Consider the following 6,153-nt stretch of genomic DNA (forward strand, 5'->3'; position numbering starts at 1 on the left):
CGATTGCTTGTCAAAAATGTAATGTAATACAATGGCAATCCGGGTTATAGGTTAAAATCCTACGCATGAACTGCCGACATTATTACGCATATTAATTGATAATGATGGAAAATAAGATATGCAAGATATTTGAATAGATACAGTGGGGGAAAAAAGTATTTAGTCAGCCACCAATTGTGCAAGTTCTCCCACTTAAAAAGATGAGAGAGGCCTGTAATTTTCATCATAGGTACACGTCAACTATGACAGACAAATTGAGAATTTTCTTTCCAGAAAATCACATTGTAGGATTTTTTATGAATTTATTTGCAAATTATGGTGGAAAATAAGTATTTGGTCACCTACAAACAAGCACGATTTCTGGCTCTCACATACCTGTAACTTCTTTTTTAAGATGCTCCTCTGTCCTCCACTCGTTACCTGTATTAATGGCACCTGTTTGAACTTGTTATCAGTATAAAAGACACCTGTCCACAACCTCAAACAGTCACACTCCAAACTCCACTATGGCCAAGACCAAAGAGCTGTCAAAGGACACCAGAAACAAAATTGTAGACCTGCACCAGGCTGGGAAGACTGAATCTGCAATAGGTAAGCAGCTTGGTTTGAAGAAATCAACTGTGGGAGCAATTATTAGGAAATGGAAGACATACAAGACCACTGATAATCTCCCTCGATCTGGGGCTCCACGCAAGATCTCACCCCGTGGGGTCAAAATGACCAAAGTAACAAAGCCTACCATCAGTAACACATTACGCCGCCAGGGACTCAAATCCTGCAGTGCCAGACGTGTCCCCCTGCTTAAGCCAGTACATGTCCAGGCCCGTCTGAAGTTTGCTAGAGTGCATTTGGATGATCCAGAAGAGGATTGGGAGAATGTCATATGGTCAGATGAAACCAAAATATAACTTTTTGGTAAAAACTCAAATCGTCGTGTTTGGAGGACAAAGAATGCTGAGTTGCATCCAAAGAACACCATACCTACTGTGAAGCATGGGGGTGGAAACATCATGCTTTGGGGCTGTTTTTCTGCAAAGGGACCAGGACGACTGATCCGTGTAAAGGAAAGAATGAATGGGGCCATGTATCATGAGATTTTGAGTGAAAACCTCCTTCCATCAGCAAGGGCATTGAAGATGAAACGTGGCTGGGTCTTTCAGCATGACAATGATCCCAAACACACCGCCCGGGCAACGAAGGAGTGGCTTCGTAAGAAGCATTTCAAGGTCCTGGAGTGGCCTAGCCAGTCTCCAGATCTCAACCCCATAGAAAATCTTTGGAGGGAGTTGAAAGTCTGTGTTGCCCAGCGACAGCCCCAAAACATCACTGCTCTAGAGGAGATCTGCATGGAGGAATGGGCCAAAATACCAGCAACAGTGTGTGAAAACCTTGTGAAGACTTACAGAAAACGTTTGACCTGTGTCATTGCCAACAAAGGGTATATAACAAAGTATTGAGAAACTTTTGTTATTGACCAAATACTTATTTTCCACCATAATTTGCAAATAAATTCATAAAAAATCCTACAATGTGATTTTCTGGAAAAAGAAATATCATTTTGTCTGTCATAGTTGACGTGTACCTATGATGAAAATTACAGGCCTCTCTCATCTTTTTAAGTGGGAGAACTTGCACAATTGGTGGCTGACTAAATAGTTTTTTTCCCCACTGTATATATTTTTTAATTGAGGTGAGAGCATTGGAAATGCTTTTGGCGGTTGACCTGCTTCTGTTTTGTGGGTGGCACTGTGTGCTGTTTTCGATGGATGGGTCCTGGCCTCTCAGGGGCCTAGGGATCCGGGGGGACGGGAGTGGTATGCCGATCACTGGGATGATGGCCCAACTTGGGATGGGGAGGGGCTTTAGCGGGGGAATTAGTGGAGAACAATTGGAGGGTTATTTAGTAAATATCATGGTACAGATATATGGACACTCAATCACTATGGTATTTTTATTGGTAAATGTACAAACATATATAATGATAAATAGAATTGAAACTTGTATTTCATTATGGTATGTGGTGAAATAAGTATAGCCAGTTATAATTGTAATGGTTTAGCAGATAATAACAAAAGAAGAACAATGTTTACATGGCTCAAAGAGAAGGAATATAATATCAATTTTTTACAGGAAACTCATTCAACAATTCTAGATGAAGTTGCGTGGAAAAAGGAATGGGGGAGATATATACTTCTCCCATGGGCAAAGAAACTTAAAAGGGGTGATGATATTAATTAACAGTAATTTCGATCCGAATCTGTCCAAACAGATGCGCAGGGTAAATGGATTATTTTAAATATGTTATTGGATCATAAACAGATATGGCTCATTAACCTTTACGGACCAAATAATGATGTTCCACACGTCTTTGACAATATATATAATAAATGATCAACCCTGCAAGCAATTCAAGACTCTATTATTATGGTGGGAGATTATAAATAATTAAATAGTTAAATGGACCGTAAAGGAAATCAGACTACAAACAATCACCCTCATGCTCTTAAGGAAATTGTGAATGTCATGGATACATTAGAACTAGTAGATACAGTGGGGAGAACAAGTATTTGATACAATGCCGATTTTGCAGGTTTTCCTACTTACAAATTATGCAGAGGTCTGTAATTTTTATCATAGGTACACTTCAACTGTGAGAGACGGAATCTAAAACAAAAATCCAGAAAATCACATTGTATGATTTTTAAGTAATTAATTTGCATTTTATTGCATGACACAAGTATTTGATCACCTACCAACCAGTAAGAATTCCGGCTCTCACAGACCTGTTAGTTTTTCTTTAAGAAGCCCTCCTGTTCTCCACTCATTACCTTTATTAACTGCACCTGTTTGAACTCGTTACCTGTATAAAAGACAGCTGTCCACACACTCAATCAAACAGACTCCAACCTCTCCACAATGGCCAAGAACAGAGAGCTGTGTAAGGACATCAGGGATACAATTGTAGACCTGCACAAGGCTGGGATGGGCTACAGGACAATAGGCAAGCAGCTTGGTGAGAAGGCAACAACTGTTGGCGCAATTATTAGAAAATGGAAGAAGTTCAAGATGACGGTCAATCACCCTCGGTCTGGGGCTCCATGCAAGATCTCACCTTGTGGGGCATCAATGATCATGAGGAAGGTGAGGGATCAGCCCAGAACTACACGGCAGGACCTGGTCAATGACCTGAAGAGAGCTGGGACCACAGTCTCAAAGAAAACCATTAGTAACACACTACGCCGTCATGGATTAAAATCCTGCAGCGCACGCAAGGTCCCCCTGCTCAAGCCAGCGCATGTCCAGGCCCGTCTGAAGTTTGCCAATGACCATCTGGATGATCCAGAGGAGGAATGGGAGAAGGTCATGTGGTCTGATGAGACAAAAAATAGAGCTTTTTTGGTCTAAACTCCACTCGCCGTTTTTGGAGGAAGAAGAAGGATGAGTACAACCCCAAGAACACCATCCCAACCGTGAAGCATGGAAGTGGAAACATCATTCTTTGGGGATGCTTTTCTGCAAAGGGGACAGGACGACTGCACCGTATTGAGGGGAGGATGGATGGGGCCATGTATCGCGAGATCTTGGCCAACAACCTCCTTCCCTCAGTAAGAGCATTGAAGATGGGGTCGTGGCTGGGTCTTCCAGCATGACAACGACCGAAACACACAGCCAGGGCAACTAAGGAGTGGCTCCGTAAGAAGCATCTCAAGGTCCTGGAGTGGCCTAGCCAGTCTCCAGACCTGAACCCAATAGAAAATCTTTGGAGGGGAGCTGAAAGTCTGTATTGCCCAGCGACAGCCCCCGAAACCTGAAGGTTCTGGAGAAGGTCTGTATGGAGGAGTGGGCCAAAATCCCTGCTGCAGTGTGTGCAAACCTGGTCAAGACCTACAGGAAACGTATGATCTCTGTAATTGCAAACAAAGGTTTCTGTACCAAATATTAAGTTCTGTTTTTCTGATGTATCAAATACTCATGTCATGCAATAAAATGCAAATTAATTACTTAAAAATCATACAATGTGATTTTCTGGATTTTTGTTTTAGATTCCGTCTCTCACAGTTGAAGTGTACCTATGATAAAAATGACAGACCTCTACATGCTTTGTAAGTAGGAAAACCTGCAAAATCGGCAGTGTATCAAATACTTGTTCTCCCCACTGTAGATTGCAAAATAGTTGGGAAGAGATTTTTGACGTACGAATTCCATGGCATAGTGTTCATGAACTGATACGCAAAACGACGCCAGATTCAAAACTTAGAATTTTTCTATTTAAATTATTATATAAAATTCTTGCAACCAATAGAATGTTATTTATATGGGGGATACAATCTTCCCAGCTCTGCAGATGTTGCTGCGAAGAGACAGAATCATTAGATCATTTGTTTTGGTACTGTCCATTTGTAGCTTGTTTTTGGACACAGGTCCAGGAATGGCTAAAGGACTGCAATATTTACCTGGAGCTAACCCTGCAGATAGCATTACTGGGTGATCTGAAAAGTCATAGTCAATCGATCAATAATATAATAATATTTTTTTAAAGGATGTGTATGTGTGTGTATGTATGTGTATGTATGTATGTATGTATGTATGTATGTATGTATGTATGTATGTATGTATGTATGTATGTATGTATGTATGTATGTATGTATGTATGTATGTATGTATGTATGTATGTGTATGTGTGTATGTATGTGTGTATGTGTATGTATATATGTGTATGTGTGTATATATATGTATATATATATATATATATATGAATATATATACATATATCTATTTGCGAGGGGAAAAAACATATGGGGGATTGGAAGTGATGCAGACAATTACATTGATGGAAGTTACAATCTATCTACAATATTAAAGCTGATCTACCCCCTAAAAAAAAAAGAAAAGAAAAAAAGAGGCCCAAACCCACTTTATGATACAAAACACAATGGCGAGTTCTAGAACCATCATCAGTAATAAACCTAAGGGCAAAATGGAAAAAAACATCTAGTGGTTTAAGTGTAGATGCTGCTGCATGCATAAAGATAATATCCCTATAATATAAAATAGAAATAAAAGTGGCCTGGACAATTTCCTTCCTATTAACAAAAGTCAGACATGCTTTGTTTGTGTAAAAGAAACCAACCTTGAACTTCAACCAGCTCAGTGATGTTTTTTAAATGACAGTTTGCCATCAAGCCAGATACCAACATATTTGTAGGAAGGAACTCGCTCAGTTTGTGTACCATTCAAACTAGTCATTACATATTAATTTAAATCTGTGTTATGGGACCTAGAAAAAAGCATTTGTTTGCATTTTGCGCTAACTTCAGATCCAATAGTGACCTCTGCAGTGCATGAAAATCAGACTTCAAATGTGAAAAGGTCTTGGCCAACCGATGGAGCAATGGAATACAACACTTTATCATCTGCATACAAATGAATATATATATATATGTTTTTTACAGCATTACCAATGTTATTTATATAGATTGTAAACAGTAGTGGGCCGCGTATCAAACCATGGGGCAACCCTTTATGTACCTCAAGGAACTCAGATTTTACCCCATCTACCTTGATGGCCCGAGTTCTGTCATTGAGATAATTATGAAACCATTGGCAAGCATCAGTACCCAATTCTATTGAGGACAGCTTATTCAACAGAATGACATGGTTCTACAGTATCAAAAGCTTTTGACAAGTCTACAAACATGGCAGCACAATTCGTTCTATCATCTAACAAGCTGTAGTGGTGCTATGTTTAGGTATGAATCAATCTAGATTGATTAACATTAAAAATACCATTTACAGATAGAAAATAACGTAGCTGTTTGTTGACCAATGTATTTTTGCAAGACAAGGAAGCCTGGAAATGGGTCGATAATTATCAAGATCACTACTATCCCCACCCTTATGGAGTGGTAGCACAAAAGCTTCTGGAATATTTCCTGATACTAAAGTTAAATACAAAATGTGTGTTACTGAGCCAGTAATTATGGGGGGCGCACAGGGGTCCAAATTATACTTAAGCAAAGACGGGTCCAAATTGTCAGCCCCTAATGACTTCTTGATGTTGATAGCTAATAAGTCAGCAAGAACTTCCGTTTCTGTGAGCAGCCGAAAAGAAAAACCCTAAGATATTTAGCTCGCAATGTGTGTGGGGCTTGG

This window comes from Coregonus clupeaformis, chromosome 16 (genome assembly GCF_020615455.1).
Source record: "Coregonus clupeaformis isolate EN_2021a chromosome 16, ASM2061545v1, whole genome shotgun sequence".
Classification (NCBI taxonomy): Eukaryota; Metazoa; Chordata; class Actinopteri; order Salmoniformes; family Salmonidae; genus Coregonus; species Coregonus clupeaformis.